Source organism: Spermophilus citellus (genome assembly GCF_964194105.1).
Source record: "Spermophilus citellus genome assembly, chromosome: 5".
NCBI lineage: Eukaryota > Metazoa > Chordata > Mammalia > Rodentia > Sciuridae > Spermophilus > Spermophilus citellus.
In genome coordinates this window covers 21800168-21814691 of record NC_138186.1, presented here as the reverse complement: position 1 = coordinate 21814691, position 14524 = coordinate 21800168, and the positions used below count along the sequence as shown (strand labels likewise).

Below are 14524 nucleotides of genomic sequence, written 5' to 3'. Positions count from 1 at the left end.
TGAACTCAAACTAAAAAGTTTCTTCTCAGAAAAAGAAACAATTTGTGAGGTGAATAGAGAGCCTACATCTTGGGAGCAAATCTTTACCCCTCACACATCAGATAGAGCAGTAATCTCTAGGGTATATAAAGAACTCAAAAAGCTAAGCACCAAAAACACAAATAGCCCAATCAATAAATGGTCCAAGGATCTTAACAGACACTTCTCAGAAGATGACATACAATCAATCAACAAATATATGAAAAAATGTTCATCATCACTAGCAATTAGAGAAATGCAAATTAAAACTATCATCTCACTCCAGTCAGAATGACAGCTATTATTACGACAAACAACAATAAGTGTTGGCAAGGATGTAGAGGAAAAGGTACACTCATACACTGCTGGTGGGTCTGCAAATTGGTGCAGCCAATATGGAAAGGAGTATGGAGATTCCTTGGAAAATTGGGAATGGAACCACCATTTGACCCAGCTATCCCTCTCCTCAGTCTAAACCCAAAGGAGTTAAAAACAGCATACTACAGGGACACAGCCACATCAATGTTTATAGCTCAATTCACAATAGCTAAAATATGGAACCAACCTAGATGCCCTTCAATAAATGAATGGATAAAAAAAATGTGGCATATATACACAATGGAATATTACTCAACAATAAAACAGAATAAAATCATGACATTTGCAGGTAAATGGATGAAGTTAGAGAAGATAATGCTAAGTGAAGTTAGCCATTCCCAAAAAAACAAATGCTGAATGTTTTCTCTGATAAAAGGTGGCTGACTCACAGTGGGTAGAGAGGGGGAACTTGGAAGGAATAGACAAACTCTAGATAGGGCAGAGGGGTGGGAAGGGAAGGGAGGGGACATGGGGTTAGAAATGACAGTGGAATGTGATGGACATTATAGTCTAAAGTGTGGGAGACCATCCTTTCACGTGACTAAGTTTCCTCCCTGGCTGGGTGTGAGGCGCTCAGTCACTTTTAATGTGGCAGAGCTCTCTGCACCCTTCTTGAGTTCGAGAGCTTGTCCATGTGGAGACATGTCTCACCACTGCCCCAAAGATCCAATCATTGCACCTGACCTTGCAACACTGCCCCCCTTGACCTTCATTGGATGGGATTTCCCCAGAATTCTTTGTTCCCCAATAAAAGCCCTCTCCCTAGCATGCTCTCTTTCTCTCCCTAGCCTCTTCAGTAAAATCTCACTGCCCCCCTGGGGAGCTTGAGGCTGAAGATTCAAGGAGCTGTCCTGGAGCTGGTTTAAAGGTAAAAATTGTGTCTGTGTCTTTAATTTAAACTCCCTGCGGATTTTCCCACGATGCCGAACCATTCACACCATCTGTGCTGGCCACGGACTAAACTAAAGTACATGTATGAAGACTCAAATTAATGTGAATATACTTTGTATACAACCAGAGATATGAAAAATTGTGTTCTATGTGGTGTAATAAGAATTGTAATGCATTCCGCTGTCATATATTAAAAAATCAATTTAAAAAAGAGAGAGAGATTAATGCTGACCTTCAGGCAGGGTCCAATCAAAAAATAAAATCACATCAGTTATTTGACCAGAGGAGATTTCATATAAAATTGTTCTTTAGGGAAAGGAGAGAAGTGGCATGTGAAAGGGGGAGGCAGCTGTAACCTCGAGGCCACAAACAAGTAAATGATGAAAAGTCTGGGGTCTCCGAAGACCAACATACACGCACGTACAGAGTTCAGGCTGATGAAAACCCTTTTGAAGAGGACAAAGCTGCCATGGGAACAAGAAGATGACCACTGGCAAAGGCATGGTCAGGTGGGGCAGCTGGCCCACAGAAGTTGTCTGTCATAGCAGCAGGGTGTGGGCTGGCTAGATGGAGCTGTTTTGTACAAAACAATTTGCCAAGTAGGCATACAGTTGCTTGAGGTTGCAGCCATTGTGACTACAGAAATGGCCATCACACAGGGACCACGTGAGGGTGTGGCTAGAGATGGTCATCATGGATTGCTGGGCTTCAGCACTGAATAATCTGGGCAGGGCCAGAATCTGGAAGGGAAGTGCTTTTCTACTATGTCCTCACAGTGTCTCACTAGTGCCTTCTATTGACAAAACCCTGCATTGTGACAGCTGGTAAAGTGAGAACCTTCCAACTCCATTTTTACAGACAAGCCAAGGAAAGGTGGACTTAGAACTGAGAGACAATAAATTGATGACCAAAGCAACAGTGCACAGGGTCTCACTTTAACCTGTGGTTGAATACAAAAGGTAATCAGATAATCTGTTTTTACCTCACTGACACTTTCCTGAAATCCCACACTTCAAAGTCAGCATATAAAGAATGAACTCACTGATACAAAATTATATGCTTGGTCATGAGTGTCTGAGTACAAGTAAGTCTTCTAGACTCTAGTACTGGGAAGAGAATCATTTGATGCTGCCTTCCTGGTCAGCCACTTGCCTGTGCTGTTACTCATGCTGTGGACTTGTTACAGAAAATACAGAATATAGAAAATTATGGCAGTGGAAAGAGACAAGCAGCACTTGGAGATGTAAAGAGCAAGGTTCATTCACCACCAGTGTGAACTTAGTGGAGTCTCTTCCAAAGGCTGACCACTGCCCTTTGTTCTCAGCATCTTTTATACAGTATACACTTCCGAGTTTCAAGACTTTCTCATGCAAGTAGCCTTGAAGTCTCCTCCTTTCTCCAGGCAGCTCTGGTTCCTTCCATAGCTGCTGAGCAAGCATGATTACAGAAGCAGAAACTAGCAAGTTGCAGCTATTAACAGAGATAAAAGGAAATATCTTAGGTAGGAGTTTCAGCTGCATTTTCCCCCATCTTGATGGTCAGAATGCATCTGCTGCCTGTAGAAAAGATCAGTTTTACCACTTGTTGGTATTCTCTCATGAGTAATAGATGAGAGGCTGTCTCTCTTATGAACAACCCACATGGAGGCAGAGTCCACTCACACAACTCCAAGGACAGCATGACATCCAAGACAGCATGACAACTCTGGAACATGCCCATTGGATAAGTAAGCATCCTCAGTCCCATGATGAGCAATCCCACTGGCCCCACTGTCCTCCTTCCAAAGATCTTCCCTCATCCCTCCCTTCTCTGCCCTCCCTCCTCGGCTCCACTTCAAGATGCGGAGTTTAGTGAACATCTTAGTTTCTGCCTCCCAGAAAATTTTCCTGAGACTCATTCCTGTTGGTTTAGCTTCCCACCTTAACCAGACAAATGGAAATCAGGCTTGTTTTGCCCCAGATAATTCTTGTCCATAAGAAATATGTCTCGTTAACAAATTAACATAAACCAGTGTTTATTGTGAAAAGCCAAGTATGGTTCTAGATACAGCCTATAAGGTCCTTGCTTAGCATCTGGACAGCCATCTTAAGTGACAGCCACCATTTTAAGAAAATTTCACTTTCCTGCCCAAGGGCATTTCTGAGAAAGGCTCACCACTCCCTCATACCAACCCAACCCTTCACCGCCCTCATTAGGACCTCCCTGGCTCTGATCCCTGAGCCTGCAACATAAAAGTCCAGAACCCCAAGCCTGTTTTGCCTCTCTCCATCTATGGAGAGACGGCCTCTATTTTTCAGTTCTGACAAATAAACTCTTGAGTGTATCTCTGCCTGGTCTCCGCCTTTCATTTCTCGCTCACCCATCTCCCGGTTCCTCACTTTCCTTTCACAGCCAATAACAAAGTGCACAGAAGAGCAGAACTTGCTCTTCAGAAGTTTCTATCCATAGAATATTGCTCAATGAGTCTAGGGTGGTGGACTGGGGTCAGGGCATCAAGACAAAATCATGCTTTATTGTTGTGGGGTCAACACACCTGCCTTCCATAGCAAGGCGATGAGAGACCAACAGGACGTGTCCACCCATTAGATAAACAGAGTTGACCACCTCAGAGGCAGCCCAGGAAGCCATGTGTCCATAGTGCATCATGCGGGCCCAAGGCAGATCATCCCAGCCTAGATACCAAGTTAAGGACGGTGGGTTTTACTCTGAGCAACATGGGAACCTGCACTAGTTTTCTAGGTGGTGATTTGAAAAAAAAGGACCACAAAATTGAGTGCCTGAAAACCAGTAAAATTGCATCCATAAGAGGGATTGACATCTGCACTCCTGAAATCCTGCGTACTCCCTGTCCAATACTTTTAGCAACAGTCATGAGATGATTTTGTGTGGGAGGCTGTGCGGAAGGTGCTGAGGCACCCACCACTGCTGCAGGCAGGCCCACCCCTGCCCACCGGCTCACCTCTTTCTTCTCTACACACAGTACCAAGAAGATGATGCCATAGAACACTGAGGCCTCCCCCGCCTTCTCAGATGTGATTTCTCCAATCGTTGCCACCCACCCAGTGCACAACAGGCAGGGAGGGATTCCTCCTGGCCAAGGTCACAGCTAAAAGTCATGTCTACACTGTCTCCAGGGGAGCTGGCAGCTCTCTCTTAAATCACTGCTACCTTAGAAGCCCCCATTTCCTTGTTGGAATTAAAAATGTCTTTTTTTCTAATGTTAGAATTTACACTTGGGAAATCTGTTTTCCCTTAGGGCTGGAAATGTCACAGTGATCATCTGTTTGAAACCTGAAAAGTAAAGCAAATAATCACAGTGGCAGAAAATAAGCTGGTACTTATTATCAGGCATGTGGATGTTTCAAAATATTTAACTTTGAACATTTAGCATGGAGAAGAATGAACTCTAAACCCTGGACTCCATGTGTCTCTGTCTGTCCTTAGGATGTTGAAGTTTTACTGCTCACCTCTATGAAGGTATATTTCTATTATCCCAAAGTTAGGGCTTTTTACTCTCTTCTTTTGCCAGATGGCACTGCTCAAATAATTTTCAAAGTGAATATTTTAGCCTTCAAAAAGAATAAACATGAAATGGCATGGATGGAGAATTATGCCCATTTCATTTCATTCACTGTTTTGTTAGATGTATAATTAGAATACGTCATCAATCTGGACATTTTCGCAAATATTTTTATCAATCTCCATGTTCTGATTCACTGAACAGTCTGCTCACTGTGGTATGACAATGTTTTTTAAATTCTTTTCCAAATAAAAAATAATCTTTCAATGACAATGTGCTTAGATTGTAAAATGCACATACTCTCTCTCGGGCTCTTTTCAATAATACAAACCAGTAGTACTTTTGCTTCCAAATGTCTTTAATCTTCAATGTTACTAGAACAGTATTTGTGTACTTGGGGACAGAGGATTTTTAATTGAAACCCAAGCCCCACCACACTAATAAAACATTTGTGTGATTTGGCAATTGGAAGGTTATTGAAAGGAAATTCAGAACCAGATCTTGGTTCATTTTAGAAAGTTAATAAGCCTTAGCCTCATTTGAGAGATAGGAACCTAGAATAATTTTAAAATCATATACTTTTACATTCTATGTTCCAGGTACTATTCTAAGGGATTAACTTGGAATAACTTCTGATTCTTATAATCTTGGGGATAGGTGCAATTATAGTATCCATTCTGTATATTTAAAAAATGAAGGATAGAGAAGTTAAACAACTTTACTTGTCTAAGGTCACATCAATCACAAACACTGGTGGCAGATTTTGGAGCCCAGGGTTCTAGGGCCAGAATCAGGATGAAATGCAGCCATTTGCTCTGAGATCCCAAGAACTTCCTGGCTTAGTTGTGACAGATCTTAATCCCATCCATTTTCTACTTCAACTAACGCTTTAGAGAATCACAAGGATCTTCTTGGATCTGCCTCTTCCCAAAGCATCCATCCAGTTGCCCCACTGGTTGGGCTCTTGAAGCTTCCCTATTCTGCATGTGTTCACCATCCCCACCAGCTGGATTGTGACAGGCTGAGGAACCCTGAGGAGTCTTATAGATCTTCCATGTGCCTGCAGAGTTGAGTTTGGGAAGGGTACCTTGGGTGCTCAGGAGGGCCCTCCTCCCAGTGTTTGACCAGGTCTGTAACAAGCACACATAAGACTTCTCTTAGGCCTCTCCTTCCAACCTCCCAACTTCCCCATCAAAGCCCAGAGCCACTTGATCTGGCAACATCTGTCTGTCCTCCAGCATTCCTTCTTCATTACTGTCCTCTTTGAAGGGGGGAAATGAGGTAGCACACAAAGTGCCACCATCTTTCTATCTTTCCAGAAGCTTTCTCTCCCAGCTGACCTGACTCAAAGCTCTCCAGTCTGACACCTTTCAGACTTACCCCCTCTTTATGTTGAATTCCCATTCAGTTAGAGCACACCCTGTCTCCTGGCTGTCTATCTTCCTCTTATCTGACATAGGTGCACAGAATCATTTAGACTTTTAGAATTTTGTCATCAGGAACAAAAGCTGTTACAGACTAGAGTAGGCTTGGTGATGGGATAAGACAGAGTTCTTCCAGGACCACATGGATGGGGGAAAATGTAAATAGTTGTGAGCAGTTTTAGATGTGGTTCTCAAAGTGTAGTCCTAGCACCAGTGGTGTTAGGGAAAATATGCAAAAATAGGGAACACTGGCATTGGAAAGAGAAGAGCAGCCCTTGGAGATGCAGAAGAGCTGCAGGCTCAGCAGAGCCTCCTCCAAAGGCTGAGCACTGCCCTTTGTTCTCAGTATCTTTTAAACAGTACAGACTTCTGGGTTTCAGGACTTTCTCATGCAGGTAGTCTTGAAGTCTCCCCCTTTCTCCAGGCAGCTTTTGTTCCTGCCACAGCTGCTGAGCAAGCATGATTATAGAAGCAGAAACTAGAAGGTTGCAGCTATTAACAGAGATAAAAAGAAACATCTTAGGAAGGATTAGCTACTTCAGACTATGTATGAGAAGCTATCCTTTGGTAAACTCAATGGAAAACTATAGTTTAGACACATAGAAAATACATATAGGGAGGGGCTGAGGTTGTGGCTCAGTGGTAGAAGGCTTGCCTAGCATGCATGAGGCACTGGGTTCAATCCTCAGCACCACATAAAGATAAAATAAAGATATGTGTCCACCTAAAAAAAATACATACAGGGAAATAGAAGTGGAAGACTAGTAGAAAAAGAGACCAAACTCTTCTGCTACAATGGTTTTTTTTTCACTCATTGTATAGTAAACAATCTCTAACCACATATTTTGTTTAAAATACGAGGAAATAACAGCAACTCCTTTAAAGATTAATAGTGTTTTGGTTTTAGCACCGGGGATAAAACACAGGGCCTCATGCATGCTAAGCACATGCTCTACCACTGAGATACACTCCCAGAACCAAGTTAGTAATTATTTATAGAAATTTTTTTTTCCAAAGACAACAATCTAACCCATGTGGCAGCAGAGGATATATTTATATATGAGTTTGTATAGCACACTTACCGTTTGATCAACTGTGATTCTAAAATAATTTCTAAATTAATTTCTAAATCTGTTTGCTGCTCCTACCCAGCTCAGGCAGATGAACTAAGATGGCACGTGTGAATTTGCAGGCACAGCAAATAAAACAGACACAATTTACCTTTACACAAGCTTCAGGTCGGCTTCCCCCACTCTTGGCCTCAGGCTCTCCAAAAGGGAGAGAAAGAGAAAGTCATGAGAGGTTAGAGAGAGAGAGAGAGAGAGAGAGAGAGAGAGAGAGAGAGAGAGAGAACACGTTAGGAAGTCAGCTTTTATTGGGGAGGACTATTATTCTTAGAAACTTCTATCCAAAAAAGGTCAGAAGAGGCAGGACTACAAGGGAACAAGTGAGTGTAACTCAACCCTAGGGGAACTTTCCACAAAGAAGACCTCCTTGCAAGAGCATGAGAAGAAAGTTACCTCTAGATAGGGAAGAGAGGTGGGAGGGAAAGGAAGGGAGAAGGGGAGTTGCACGGAAGATGGAAGGAGACCCTCATCGTTACACAGAATACATGTATGATGTTGTGAGGAGAGAAAAAAAAGTGTGTCACATTAGATTGAATAGAGAGAAGTGATGGGAGGGGAGGCGAGGGGAAGGGGGGATAGGAAGGGCAGCAGAATAGAATAGACATTATGATTGCTGTATGTATATAGATGACTGTAGGACCAATGTGATTTTGCAATCTGTACAATCAGAAAAAATGAGAAATTATACCTCAATTGATTCAAATGTATGAATTGCCAGAACTTGCCTAGCATGTGTGAGGCACTGGATTCAATTCTCAGCACCACATATAAACAAATAAATAAAGGTCCATCAATAATTAATAGGTTTTTTAAAAAAATGTATGAATTGCCAAGATCATTGTAATGTCATGTGTAGCTAATAAAAAAAAAAAAGAAAAAAGAAGAAGACCTCCTTCTATCCAGGCGGTCTTGGACCAGGTCATAACAAATGCAGTGGTTGGCCAGAGCCTGAGGCATCAGGACTGGAAGGCGTGGTCATTCAGTGTGGCTCCACACATGTGTTGTTTAAAAAAAAAAAAAAAGTGAATCTACCCTTTGGTAAACTCAATGGAAAATTATAGTTTAGACACATATGGGCTCCATTAACTGAATTTATGTTGTGAATTGGCCAAATAAAGCTATTTAACACATGCTTTACCCATCATTTATTTTTTATGTGGTAATAACCCATAAAGTCTACTTTCTTTGCTACTACAATATATTGTTATTAATTGTAATTATGATGTATAATAAGTTAATTTTTAAAATAAAGCCATCTTCATTACCTTCATCATCCACTTTATTTTTAGGTGTCCTGTTTGGACACACTACACAGGCAGCAAGTCATATGTAGATGTATGTAGGTGTCATGGAGGTTTCAGACCCTAAATAAATAAATTCTATGTTTTCAGGAAAATGTGCAGATGATTCTCTAATCTGATTTCTCTGTGTGCTTAGCTTTTCTAAACCTGAGAAAGGAAATGTTATTTCCAAAAAGGATATGTTCCATGACCTGTACATTCAGAGGAGCCAAAACACTTACTTTCACCATTCATCTTCCCTCTAGGAGAGGGCACATCTGCTTCCCAGAATGCCCTGCAGCTACAGCAGACACACCAGGTGCAGAAACTAGAGCCAGAGGGATGGGGTGGGGAGGGGCAGTTTCCATCCTGAGAGAGCCACAAGAGCTAAATTCCAGCCTGCCTTTGACCAAGAAAGTGCTTATTTTAAGTGCTTACTTAGGAAATTCTGGGTTTTGTTTTTATTAAGAAATGGTAAGTTTTCCTTAGAGACATTATTTTCAATGTGGCTGTAATTTGAGTTAGATTTGTGCATGTGGCCAGTCCAAACAGCCTGAATAGACAGGATTACTGCCACCAATGACTGACCTTCCTTCCAGAAAGTCTCCAAATGACAGAAGAATGAATCCAAACTATTCTCTTTTGTTTACCCTTTTCTTTAAGTGCGTGTTTTATGTCCCTTGTTCCACTGTAGGGCTGAAAACACCGGAATCCCAAAGGAAGAACTTAGAGGACTCAACGGAGACATTTTGGACATTTGAGTACTCCAAGGATACAATAGAGGGCCACCCCATACCAACCAGCTGGGGGACTATGTAGGATGTGTTGCATGTCCCTGCACAGGTGGCTTTCTTCAGATGTTTTATGAGTTCTTTTCTTCACAACCAAAGTCACTCTCTTCAGATCTTCTCCCAAGGAATGAAGATAAAGGGAGTGGCCAGCTCCACCTGTCCATTTCTCTTTATTACCACATTCCTTTAGAAACCTTATCTCACTGAAAGCTTTTCCAGGCACTCAATACATGCATAATTTTATGATTGTGAATTTTAAGAAAATGAGTAACATACTTTCCCTTGACATTCTAAAAAATATCTAAATAACTATGAGAAGAATGGATATATATATATATATATATATATATATATATATATATATATGAGAGTCTGGGAATGTTTTTCAAAAGATGAGAAGAAAATGTATCAAAACTTTGTAGATAAAATACAATGTTAGAAATGATGTCTATGTCAAAAGGTTGCTATCAAAATGAAATTCAGATATGTGAAGGGGTTTGCATTTGGCCTGACTAAAACAAGAAAAATAAACTCATCCATAAGTGGGCCTAGGGGATTGGGGGTCAAAGCTGTGCTAACCATTTGTGTTTAATCATCTTGCCATTACTGTGGCAAACTATCTGAGATGATCAACTTACAAAGAGAAAAGGTTTATTTTGGCTTAGTTTCAGAAATTTCTATCCATGGTTGATGGACCTGCTTTTAGGCAGTATATCATGTCAGGAGCTGATGGAGGAAGCTGTTCACTCATTGTGACTGTTGAGCAGAGAGAGATAGGAAGGGGCCAGCATTCCAATAGCTCCTCCAAGGTTATGCCCTCATGACCTAACTTCCTCCAGCTAGGCTTAACCTCTTCAATGTTCCACCCTCCCAATAACCACCACTATTTTGAAACCAAGCTTTTAAACCACAGAACTTGGAGGATAGTCCAGATCCAAAATATACCTGTAAGATTGAATTGGGATAATTTGTGCCTTGAGTGCCACATTCAGTATCCATGTGGAAATCTGAACCCATGTTCCACCTGATTACAGTTTTGCCCTTTGCCCCAAGATGTGAACTGAGGGAGGGGGAGAATGAAAGCTGAGCCTCAGGGTAGGTGGAATATACTTGGCCTCAACCCAAGATGCCATTCTCCTTTCCCAGACTATGTACTATAACTAAGGAAAGAATAATCCCAAGTCCAAGTACTTTATTTTACATGAGTGTATCCAAAAACAGGCATCTCACAGCCTGGCTTTGGCTACCACATGCATGTGACAGCCATTCTTCTGAGCTCAGAGTGTGGTCCAGCCAAGAACTGGGCTTGTACTGATTGCTGGGGCTTAGTCACTTCAACAAAGAGTCAACTGAAATGACATGAAGTCAAAGAGAGGGACAAAAGGATAGGAGTGATAAGAACAAGAAAACATCTTTGCATATAAATTTAATGACTTATGGGGAAAGAACAGACCCCCCTAATTACATGATATTTAAATATATCAGAAAGGCTTATTTTCCTGTGGAGTTTCAAAATAACATTTTTCTGTTTATACATGAATACAAACTGTTACTCAACTTTGTGTCACTGTGACAAAATGCCTGAGAGAAAAGGTCGAAGGAGGAAAGGTTTATTTTGGCTCATAATTTCAGAGATTTCAGTCCATAGTCATTTGACTTCATTGTTTCTGGTCCTGTAGTGAAGCAGCACATCATGGCAGGGATCCATGGTAGAGCAAAGCTGCTCAACTCATGGTGGCCAGGAAGCAAATAGAGACAGGAAAGAGCCAGGGACTCGAGAGAGCCTTCAAGGGCTCGCCCCCATGGACCTACATCCTCCAACTAAGCCTCGCCTTCTAAAGTGTCCACCGCTTCTCAACAGCCCATTAAGCCATGAGATCAGAGCTCTCACGATCCAATCACCTTCCAAAAGCCCCAACTCTGAACACTACTACATTGGAGACCAACTCTTCAACACATGAACTTTTGGAGGACATTTCAGATCCAAATCATAGCAATTATAGAAAATTTTAAAATGAAAAACATTCGTAAAATTAAGGCACAAATCACCCCCAGTGTCCCAGTGTCTTTCATAAAAGATGGAGAAGCATTTTTAGGTGATTGGTTTTTTCCCCTGATATGTAGTCAAATTCTGAGTGAGGCCATTTAATAGACCACCAAAGTAAAGTAACCCAGAAAGTACCAAAAAGCCTCTCAGAGTAGGACACTTATTGCTTACGGGTCTCTTACTGTCATAGGTCTGTAGCAGATAGGACCACTGATATTCACCTTCATAATTTAGTACTGTCATGGCCCCCTGGTCCTTATCCCAGAGAAAGGAAAAAAGAGCACCTTGATCCCTGGATGGTTACAAACTATTCCGCTCAGCTACCACCAGCCCTGGGCCCCTCCTTCCCCCTAGCCAGACCCTTTGCAAGGCTGTGTGGACATTAGGCTGTGGCTACCGGTGGTAGCTCTGTGACACTCTCTGCAGTGGAATTGTTGCCAGAGATGAAAACTTTTTTTTTTCTGAGTCTCTTCTCATTTTTATTTTTTAAAAAAGATTTAGGATATGGGAAGAAATAACTAAGTTACTTTATTTTTTAAATCTGTCAATGCTACAGTAATTGAATAAATAAGATTTTTTAAAGTTCAATGTTTATAGATATTTATTAAAAGTGAATTATAAGCCATTAAATAATGATGATATACACCAGGAAGGGATTTAAGCAAGAAAAAGGCATGTCATTTCACCACAAGAAATAAAGACCATAGCTGGAGTTTGATAGCCACAGCTTTAAATCTTTTTTTTTAACATTTTTTTAGTTGTAATAATAATATCTTTATTTTATTTATTTAGTTTTAATGTAGTGCTGAGGATCGAGCCCAGTGCCTCACACTTACTAGGCAAATGCTCTACCGCTGAGCCACAACCCCAACCTAGCTTTGGATCCTGTGGTAGAATTCCCAGCTCTGTCAGGTCTTTATGGTAGAATCTTTCTTATGGTTCTTAGCTGGAATAAATAGAAAGCAGTTAGGAAATTTCTTGCCCTGTGATCCTAACAATGTTAAAAAGAAAGCACTCTTTTTAACAAGCCTGATGTGGAAAAGAGAAGGGAAAATTACAAATGTTTGGGTGGCACTGAAAATCCTACGAAGATGGGCTGGGGTCGTGGCTTGGTGGTAGAATGCCTGCCTAGCATATGTGAAGCACTGAGTTCAATTCTCAGCACCACACAAATTTTTTAAATAAATAAAATAAAGGTCCATCAACAACTAAAAAATATGTAAAAAAAAAAAAAAAAAGAAAGAAAGGAAAGAAAATCCTATAAAGGAATTTGTTGGTTTTTTTTTTTTAAGCAATACAATAAAATAAGATTAGCCAGTTTATCTGGCTGAATTAGACTTTTCTAGTTACAAAGTTAAAATTTCAAGTAAATACTATATTTTTCACTTCTTGTAGATGATGGACATGGTATAGACATAAATAGCTGCCATATTTCACATCAGGTGAAGCTATGTGCCAAAGTTTACCAAAAAAAAAAAAAAAAGGATCTTAGATAATATTCCATTTATAGGGAGTTTTTGAAAATAGCACTAATATGCCTGGTTGATTGGCTATCTACAACATCAAAGTGAACATGAAATTCTAACAATAAGAGGTTTACCAAAGAAATTTGTTGATGGCACAGTGGTTACTACGCTTTTAGTGGAAAGTCTAATAGACATAAGCAGAACTTAGTCTGGGTCAATTTCCCACAACCAATTTTCTGTCACAAATTTGTGTCAAATCTCTATTTCTTTCTGTCTAGACTTTGAACCTAGATTAGTTTGAGAAATGGAATCACTCTGAGGAAACTACATAAATTTTAGTGGTATTTAATGTAATTAAGTGGTATGTGTGTGTGTATAAATAAAATGGATGTTCAGGATAAAATGGTATATCAAAAAAAATGAAAACATTTAGGAGGGAGGCAAGGGAAAACATCAATATCAAAAATATTAAAAATGGTAAATGTAAAGCAGGCAGCATCCTATTCACGCCACCGGATATGTCTTCATTAAGTGTACTCTTTCCAGTTTGTGTGAACAGCCCAGATGAATAGAAGAGAAGCCGTGAACTGTAAGGGAGTGGAAACACAAGCCAGGTATAAGGACCATCCCGATTCACCAGACACATCCTTAGGTAGCTCTAGATTGTGCTGGAGTAGGCCAGCAACCAAACAACTTCCTAAGCCCAGTGTACTCAGACCTGCCAGGGATGGAGAATGCCCTTGGCATGGGGGGATACGAGCTTCAGCAGATACAAGCACAAAGTCCAATCCAAGCCCCAAAGCACATCAAACCTAGACTAACAAAAGGGAAAAGGAACTGGCACTGCCAAAAATAGTTCCCAAGTAGATCAATTCCACTATTATGTTTTCGGGATCAACAAAATTTCTCCATGAACTGCTCATTTAGTATAAAATGCATGCATTTTGTCACCTTATCAAATTTTGTCACCTTATCAAATGGCTGTCCTTTCTGGTGGAGCATACCAATGTGTGTTTGGGGGTATGGTGATACACTGTCTCCATACTGTGCCATTATATCAGAAAAGTGCATCATTATAAGTCTTTTCATCTGCCTCATCACTAATGAAGTCTTCCCAGAGGCTTTTATTCAAATCACTTGAATCAATTGAACTGGAAATCAATATTCATACCCAAAGTCTGTGCCAACTGCGGCTGCCATGTAGGTGGTGGAAATGAGGCTCAGCACACAAGGAATTAATTATAAATGCTTTAGTGAAACAGATATCCACTCTGGCATTCAGACTGCCCACCTGTGTCTTCTTGCTCCACCAGCTTCACCTTCAGCTCAGAACACAGCACCCTACTCTCCCGGTACCTCCTCTGAGGCACTTCCCCCAGAGCTCACCCTCTTCGTAATCCAAGAAGGGAACTTTTGATTCAGAAACGGTGGAAACAAAACTGAGCCAAGTTTGGGAAGCACTTGCAGGCAGGGCTTTAATTGTGGAATAAGTAGGACTTCCACTGAAGGGAAACAGCATGATGGAGGAACCAGACAGCTTCCCTAACAAAGGGAGATGGAAGGTCTTAATTGATATGCTGGG

At 40.9% G+C, this 14524-nt stretch overlaps 1 pseudogene across 1 annotated transcript; it reads right to left on the bottom strand.

The window, feature by feature from the left end:
- Positions 1–13183: 13183 nt before the first annotated feature.
- LOC308649279 (claudin domain-containing protein 1-like) lies at positions 13184–14169 on the bottom strand (annotated as a pseudogene). Its single transcript has one exon. The product of its transcript is annotated as a claudin domain-containing protein 1-like (transcript).
- Positions 14170–14524: the final 355 nt, after the last annotated feature.